The sequence below is a fragment of the Prionailurus viverrinus genome, chromosome C2 (assembly GCF_022837055.1).
Source record: "Prionailurus viverrinus isolate Anna chromosome C2, UM_Priviv_1.0, whole genome shotgun sequence".
Taxonomy (NCBI): domain Eukaryota; kingdom Metazoa; phylum Chordata; class Mammalia; order Carnivora; family Felidae; genus Prionailurus; species Prionailurus viverrinus.
Window position 1 is genome coordinate 120,136,404 of NC_062569.1, and position 9,809 is coordinate 120,146,212.

Sequence of the window (9,809 nt, forward strand, 5' to 3'; positions counted from 1 at the left end):
AGATCCCCTTTGGTGGATCAGTAATCAGGATACATTCAGGCCATCTCTACCCTGCCTAAGATGTGGAGTTCAGAAGAAGCTCCTAAGTTCTGGAGGCAGTGTATGCTGGTACCACTTCTCCATTGTGAGCTATCCCCCAATAAATGCTATATGCTTCTCTAATAAACTCTCTATGTACACTATAAGCACATGCATCCCTCACGGTGCATTGTTGTGACTCCTTTGCAACAAACAATCCACATTGCAAGTTTTGGCTTTACCTTCCTGCAGATTTGAGTGCTGCTTTGCTGTAATCTCAGTCCCTAATGATGGAACAGTTTTACCAAGGGATATAAGTTGTTTTATTAAACTGAGAGTGGAGGCTGACACCTCGCTATTTTGAGCTCTTCATGCTACTGAACCAAAGGGTATGGAGGATGGTTACAAAACAAGGGGAAAATAGATTGCTAGCAATTGTGGTAAGAAATATGTTTGGAATTCAGGGGATTCTTAGGATGTATCTTATTAATTCCATATTTCATAGTAAGATCGATGAAAGAGAACATAAAACCTACAAAGACAGGGCCCAGAAACTTAGATCCTTCAGAAATGTAGGTTTGATCACCCCAGTAGGTGATGAACCTGACCATCTGAGGTGCAGGCTGAGGGCAAGAACAACATACTTATAAGGTTAAATAACATAGCCTTCGAGCACCAAAGACATGGTACCATTAGCGCATGTTATGTGGGGAGTCTGTGGAATTAAAGCTGCTCCTGCTGTTTGTTGATCCTTGAGGTCAGTTCTCAGTAGAGAAAAATGATTCAGACATGAATTCATTTCACAGGAGCTCAGGATCTATAAAATAGGAGAGAATATCTAATTTTCTGCTTTCTTATCTGTCAGACTTGAAAGGGTCAATGTGGTCATTTCAGCTCAGTCCTTGAAGCAGCTGCATTTATTGTTCACTGTGTAAGAGGTCTTAAGATCTTAGTACTTTTATTAAGACCACCCTGAATGAACTGGCCCTGTATAGGAAGCTCACTTCTCCTGATTTTCTAGACTCCAAATGATTAGCTGTGTAGATCTGACTCCGTCTCATGGTTTTGCTTTTGTTTTGTTTCGTTTTGGTTTGGTTTTGGGGATGGTGGGAGGGAGAGTGGGAAAGGAGAGGGAGAAGGAGAGGAGAGAATCAGATTTTTAAAGTTGTTTTTTTTTTTTTTTTTTTTTTTTTTTTTGAGAGAGACAGAGACAGCGTGAGTCGTGAGTCGGGGAGGGGCAGAGAGAGAGGGAGAGAGAGAATCCCAAGCAGCCTCCACGCTGTTAGCCATGGAGTCTGATGCAGGGCTCTAATCCACGAACTGTGAGGTCATGACCTGAGCTGAAATCAAGAGTGGACACCAAACAATGAGCCACCCAGGGGCCCCAATTTCATGATTTTGATTTCACACATGTAATTTTTCCCTATTATAACTTGATTTTTCTTTTAATTTACTAGAATTTGTCCTCATTTAGGGGTGCCTGGGTGGCTCAGTCGGTTAAGTGTCTGACTTCGGCTCAGGTCATGATCTCGTGGTCCATGAGTTCGAGCCCCGCGTCAGGCTCTGTGCTGACAGCTCAGAGCCTGGAGCCTGCTTCAGATTCTGTGTCTCCCTCTCTCTGTGCCCCTCCCCCGTTCATGTTCTGTCTCTCTCTGTCTCAAAAATAAATAGGTGTTAAAAAAAATTAAAAAAAAAAAGAATTTGTCCTCATTTAGGCAAAAACTTTGTTTCTCTGGACCAGATTCCCCTACCAACACTAGTGTCATGGGTAGGACTTGGAAATAAATGAAATTTTCATTTTGTTCCCTCAAATAATTTCACATGTCTTTTAAAGCAAACAGACATCTCGAATCCAGATATGATATAGCTCTTTAGTACATAAGTACACGGTTTAAAAGTAGACATATTCTTATTTTCTTATATACCTTATCTTACTATCTTACTGTTATTTTTTTAAGGACAGAACCATATGTAATTGCATTTTAAAATCTTTGTGCATTGAGCACTTTGACTTCATGACTTACTGGTTGTGTATGCTTAATACTTTTCTCCTAATTAATAAGTAATATGTCCAACATTTTGGAGACACTAAAATGTTATGCACATGTAAATTATTTTCTCTACAAGTAGTAGCATCTTCAAACTGTACCCCAATTAATGAAGGTACCCTACCTACAGCTAACCACATATATACACAAATCATCCTGGCTTTTGATTTTTTGCTTTAAAATCTGACTTTCTGCTAGTATTTTTTTTTTCTAACTTACAGAACCTAACTTACAGTCACAGGTATTTTATATATGGAACCTCTTTACAGGTCTTTGGAGATAATTTTGGTATTGTCTTAGAGGATTTTTTTCACATGTCTTTGTTACTTAGCTTTGCATGATCAACTACTTTTATAGACAGGGTTAAGATTGTATTCTGTGGAAAATTTTATAAAAGGAGCATTTCGGGGGTGCCTAAGTGGCTCAGTCAGTTAAGCTTCCTACTTGTGATTTCAGCTGGGGTCATGATGCCAGAGTTGTGGTATGGAGCCCCTTGATGGGACGGCTTTCTCTCCCTTCTTCTCTGCCCCTCCCCTGCTCATATGTGCACACATGCTTGCTCGCACTCTCTCTCTTGAAATAAATAAACATTTTAAAAAATAATAAAAGGAACATTTCACCTTTTCAATGGAACATTTCTTGATTGTAAATGATGTTTTAGACCCCCCTGCTTTCCAATGTCATTTTAATATAGGTAATATTTTCAAAACAACTAGCTGTGACCAGTTGAATTATTACAAAGCAAGGTTAAATTACTTAGAATGCTTTTTTTAAAAAAAAATCTAGCATAACTACTATTGGAAATATAGATAAGCATTACAATTTCTAGAAAGTATAAGAAATTAATGTACTTCTGGATTTTTTTTTCCTGAGGTCTACTGTACTTTAAACTTTTAAAGAAATTTACTTTTTGGAGTTTAAAATGATTTATACTTTTAATGAGAACATATGAGGCTCCCATGGTTCAAGATATTAAACATTATAAAAATTTTGACAATGATCTAGAATTCTAATATGTCCCAGTTATAGTTATTTATATCACTAGTATTAGAGTTTTATAAATTGTTCTACTGGTTCTTGAACAGCTCTTCGAGGTTTCATCAGGGATGGCTGAAACTATTGTTTTAAATTCATTCTAGAACCATTTCAATATCTAAACATTGTAATAACTGAAGGATACAGATCTTCAATTATTCTGACACAATCTCAAGTCTGCAATGATATTTGAGTGACAGTAGAAATGGTATTTCAATTTTCTGAACCTAAATTTATGAATTTGTGCAGATAAAAGAGTTTATCTTAAATGTTAAAATGTACTTTGTAATTAAAAATGCCAAACCCGGGGAGCTTGGGTGGCTCAGTCGGTTAAGCATCCCACTTCGGCTCAGGTCATGATCTCGCGGTCCGTGAGTTCGAGCCCCGCGTCGGCTCTGTGCTGACAGCTCAGAGCCTGGAGCCTGTTTCGGATTCTGTGTCTCCCTCTCTCTCTGACCCTCCCCCGTTCATGCTGTCTCTCCCTGTCTCAAAAATAAACAAACGTTAAAAAAAAAATGCCAAACCCATTTAATACATGTTAGTCTCCTTATATGTCATTGAACCTACTATAGAGCATTTTAGAATAAATTTTATTTGAAGTGAAGACTATATAAATTCCTTGAACATCAAACTTTAAAAACAAATGTATAAACAAAAAATGTTAAAAAGAAAGCACTCTTTTCAATCTGAATCATCTTATTTTTTGTCTTCTTGGCACAAATTATGTACATAATTCAATATATTTTACTCAATGTAATGTTATTTGAAGTCTCCAGTTATTTGGGAATGTCACTGATTATTCTTATTGAACAGTAAGCAGAGCACATCACTGTTTTAGGCCGAATAGGAAAGTTAGGCTGAAAGTATAATTATAGAAGCTCAAAGTTTTAATGTGAGAAATATTTATTCCATAGTCCGTACAGAAGTTGATGGGAACCTCTACTCCACTTACCCACTCTAGAACCCAGAATAAGGAATGCTTTGCATTTTGAAGTTCCAACATCTGGAACACTTAGTTTCTTCTTTCCTTTCTTTCTTTCTCTCTTTCTTTCTTTCTTTCTTTCTTTTTTTGTAATGGATTCATTTTGGAAGTTAAACATGTTCCTCCTTCTGTTAATATTTAATCAGCTCAAACTATTCACATGGTCCAATGCAGCTATAAGAACATGAAAAAACCTGGGCAAGAAATGTCTGGTGAATGTTTTGGGCTGCAGCCACCAACAATAACAAATATTTATGGAGTACCTTTAAATATGTAAATCAATGAGTGAATATCTGAGCACAGAGTAAGATATGAATCCCCCATTGTCCTCAGGAAACCAATAAGCTAACCATGGAAGTATTTCTTCAATAATACAGTCATCCAACTGAAATGATACAACTTCTCCAAAGGATTCCAAAAATCAAGTACTCATTCACATTTGGAAGAAAGAAAATAACCAGTAAAAATAATGAAAATACTGTAGAGTATTTTTCCTGTGGATAGAAACATGGTTTTATATTATTATTGTTATTATTACATACATATATAATTATAATAGGTAATTTCAAAATTACTTACAATTTCAAAATAATGAGCCTGTGATTCAGGGAGCTTAAATGCCTTACTCAAGATATACAGCCAGTAAATACTAAAACAAGGTGCAGCTCCTCTCTCAGTCTAGAGTGCAAATAATCCTGCCTTAACGGTACAAATTAGCAGTTCTCTACATGCAAAAGAGTATTCCAACCACCAAAATCCAAGGCAATAGTCAGATGGCTACAATGATAGTTCTCTATTGATCTCTGTGTCACTCGTTGTTTCTGTTGAACCACTGAGATCAATCTTCCTTTGAGAAGCCCATTTTTATGCTTTATTAAATTTGTAGTTTGATGGCATATTATTGGCCAGGGTTTACCAGAGAAACAGAAGCAATAGGATGTGTGTATTTTATTTACTTTTTATTCACTTATTTGCTTGTTCATTTGTTCATTTCATTAATTCATCAATTCATTAATTAATTCATCCATCCATTCATTAGGCAAGTTCCAAATTGGCAGGGTAGGCTCGCAGGCAAGAGACTGGGGGAACAGTTGACATTGCAGTTAGAATCAGAAGGCAGATTGCAGGCAGAATTCCCTCTTCCTTGGAGGGTATGAGGTTTTTGTTTTTGTTTTGTTTTTCCTTAAGAACTATTTTAGCCAGGATAAGAGAGTCACATGAGATTATAATCACCAAACCTCAGGTGCTTAATGCAAGAAACATTAGTTTCAATGGTTGCACAAAACCCACCAATATTATGGAGGGTAATCTGCTTTACTCAGTCTACTGATTTGAAGGTTAATCTCATCTAAAAAATACCTTCACAGCAACATCTAGACTAGTGTTGGCTAAATATCTGGGTATAACTGTGGCCTAAAAAAATTGACATAAAATTCACCGTCACAGATCAGAGAGCTACTGGTAAAATAGTTGGAAAATTATTTTAAAAAATATTTTTTTCTCGCATATAATATAATCTTTACTTTTAATAGGTTTATAGAATAAATGCATAACACCCAGATGTCTTTCCAGATTTATTTTACATTTAAATTTTTAAAAGGCACACAATTAAGTACACAAGGAAGGCTGTCTGTAGAAATTTTACTGAAAATTAGTAGGTGACATTGTTGACTTCATCCCTCCTCTTGCCAGAGAGAAGCTGTTCTCCAAGTAAATACAGCTCAATGCCTCAATAACTGTTCACATGGCACCTGCTGGAAGCCAGTGAGAGGCCCTTTTCTCTCGCATATTTACTGCATCATTCATTTTCTATCATATACATCCTTATAATCTTAACTGTATTTTCACTTGTATTGGCCTTGATTCCCCAGGGTTATTTCCCTAGAGAATGATATGCTTCTTTACACAAGGGACTTTGTCCCTTATTGGTAAGTTCTACAGCACTGTACACAAAGCAAGTGTTTTAAAATATTCCCTTGATATGTTACAAATGAAAAGTTCTTCTATTTCAGAGATTTTTATTTAGAGAGAAATGGAAGCATTACAGAAACTTGACTTATTCGTAAAGAATTACTTATATGTGACTTAGGTGTCAAAAGTACATCTTAGAAGAAATTTGGTGTTAGAATGATTCAGTCGGGCATCAGGACTGGCATCTCCTTCTGGCTCAGTGGCAAACTAAAGGAGTGATTCAGGGCAAGTCAACCCTTCCTGTACCTGAGATCCCCACTAGCAAAAGAGAGACTTGGACCAGAAAGCTTTAAGGCCATAAAGATTCTACGATTCTATAATTCTTTGAAATATTCTAGTTTCTATTCACACCCAAAATTCATTTCCAAAATTTATTCACATCCAACATTTATTTCTCCAAAATTATCTTGATTACATCATTCATCCTAAAATAATCTCCTTGAAGAATGATGAAAATTGAAATAATACCTTAAAATTGTTTTGCAATTCTCAGAAGAAAAATTTTGTAGAAAGAATTATATAATTAATTAATAAAGGAAATCCAGATGGCACATAATAAACAGAAACATTCTGGTGTTGTATCATCCTGTTGTAGTTTAAAGATATTTTGAAAAAGAAAAATAAAAGCAATGAATAATTTTGAAAGGACTGACTTCCTTAAGCATGATGGCTGACATTTCTGATTATTTTCTATGTCATTATGATTGACAGTTTGAATAAATCTCAGTGAAATATTAACAATCCAGCCCCACATAGTGTCAAAATCTCCATGTCCAGAATGAGTGTCAAACTCTCAACATAATCCACAATTACAAGACTCCTGCAAATCACAATCCTGTCATTTTTTAAATGGGAAATCTACAAGCATAGTAATTGCTTCTTGGTAGGATACTTTTATTTTTCTTGAGGGGTCAAATTTAAAACATCTGCAGACAGATGGAAGGGGAAATGGAATTAAGGCTGTTACCAAAATCTTCTGCAGCTGTCAGGGTGTGTTTGAGGCGGTCCTATGGGTTCATTAGCAACACGCAATACTACATCCTGGGAGAAAGAAGCAGGACCTGGTGGGAAAGAGACGTCTTTCTCCGGGCTAATTGTTTTGGCAAACGTGAGTAAAGGATGATTAGATTCATCCTTGCAGAATACTGTTCCCTTGGGCCTGGACTACGGTTTCTACTTGAAATTTTTGGTGTACTTTCTGGTCATCAGGCTGCATGGTAACTTCCAGTCATTCTAGGGAGAACCAACTCAAGCCCCAGGCACTGCTTTTTCACACCTCCCACACCCACATTCTTCCTGTTATGATCATCACCCAATTTCTCTTGCTTATTTTAACCTTTGGAGAGAAGGAGAAAAAGAACTATGAGTTCAGTACAGCACAGAACTAGACCATATTGTGAAATACAATAAAACTAGCCTGTACAGTAGAAGCAGGGGCCTTCTGGAGATACTAGACCCATTTCGTATTAGATACACCACATGGACTCTTCTTAGTTCCTATATTCCTTTTGTAAAAAAATTATTTTTTTATTTTATTTTTATTTTTTAATATAATCGTCAAATTGGCTAACATACAACAGCCAGTGCTCATCCCAACAAGTGCCCTCCTCAATGTATTTATTTATCTTGACAGTGACAGTGGTGGGGAGCATAAGCAGGGGGAGGGGGAGAGAGAGAGAGGAGAGAGAGAATCCCAAATAGGCTCCACTCTGTCAGTGCAGAGCCTGATGTGGGGCTCGAACCCATGAACAGTGAGATCATGACCTGGGCCAAAATCGAGTTGATCGCTTAACTGAGCCACGCAGATACTCCCTTAGTTTCTATATCCTTCAGGTGATAATCATTCTAGGTGTTTTGTTTTTGTTTTTGTCTTTGTTTTTGTTTTGTTTTTGTTTTTTGTGTCTTATTTTCTATTTCTTTCATGAAAAATTCAAGATCTTGCTTGGTGTCATATAACTTGGCAAAGTCAAATGGATTCTTTGAACATTAGGTTGCCATTAAAAAGAGAAAAGGAGAAAAGACATGCAAAAGGAATATTTGTTTAAAGCAAGAATACTCACCCAACAGCTATCATTCATATTGTGTTTTTATTGATGTTTGGCGGGTTCTTTTCCTCTTATCTAATGAACTTTGTAGTTTTTACTAAACAGAAAAATGATTCCATACTGAAATTCTTCACAGTGGCCAGTCCTGCTATTGGTTCTTAGGCATGTCACATGATTTCGACTCCACAGTGTGTGCTCACTACATTCTGTCAAGAATGCTCTGATATACATATTTCCCTTGTCTAAATCTTACTCATCTTTTAAGATCCTTCTACTCTGTATGTAATATGTATCACCTGCTACAATTATATGCCACATAGTAAATCTTGTCCAGTACTGTAATCTTTCTGTGCTTGCACAATTTCCCCAAATACTCTTAACCTCTTAGTGGCCAAGATCCTATGATACACTTCTTAGTGTTAACAATACCCTTAAAACATCTTACATGGATTAAGAGTTCATGGGATGATGATGATGATGATGGGACCTGAGGTCCCACTTGAATGGAAAGCGGTTTAAACAAATACTTGTGGAGATAATTGCATCATATAACATTTTCAAGATGTCAGAACAAAAATATGTTCAAAGATAAATGTCCCGTGGGCTGAAGTTTCACCATTTATCATGACTCAGTAGTATTCATGTTTGCCTTTCATTTAAGGGCAAGCCTCTTTTCAATAAGAGGGTGGAGTGCAATGCAGTTCTCATAGCAAGAATCAGAATGTATTTTAACCCTTACAACCTTAAGGATTAAACAAGGATTGTTACTGGAAATATAGGCAGAAAGAAGATGGAAGCCCAAACATGAAATAAAGAACTTGCATGTAGAAAACATGAGGGGTTGGCCTCAACTATGCTCTTGGGCCATGGGGTCCAGATATACTTCTGTACTAAAGAAGCCATGCCAGAAGAGGCTAAGTATGGCCTGACTTTTTCCATGGGGTCCTTTGAGTTGTGAATGAATTGGCAATGTTTTTGGCTGTCCAAGAACATCACAGATACACTTCAAGCCTGAGTCAGCCTCATGGCTAGTAAAATAAAAAGCAGACCAATTATTAATCAATATACTGATACTCTGTTTCATTAACTCTTCATTTATTCCTAGAAGGAAGGGAGACAACAAACCAGAGGTACCAATACTTACATTCTTTCAGTGCCTAATTGGCACTTTTTTGAGGGCTTTGCATATACTGACCTTCTTAATTCTCACAATAACCTTAATAAATATGTGCTGTTATTATCCTGATTGTTCAGAAGGAAAGCAGAGGCATAGACAGGTTAAACAACATGTTCAAGCTCACACATGGCTAGTGAGTGAAGGAAATGGGATTCAGACACACACAGTCTGGATGCAAGGGGCAGGACCACAATAAAGCACGACACCTGTCATTAGATATTTCAGCTTGTTGTGTGGAGGGTTTGGACAAGGATGGCACAGATTCTCCGTTTACAGTTGGTAACCCAAATAAGGTTGTTGTTTTTTTTAATTTTTAATTTTTGAAAGCAGTTGTTGAAGGTAGGCAATCAGTAAATCTGTTACCCAGTGGTTTCTCTCTGGTCCTAAATGAGGGTGCCTGTGAGTGGATAAATTTTGACACATCCCTAGAGTCCTTGCTTGGTAATATGTGAAGTCCTTGGCCATCAGCAGGCTGGGTACTGGCAGTCAAGCTTGCTCAGGAACCATCTAGAAAGCCGTAGGTTCTTCCATAG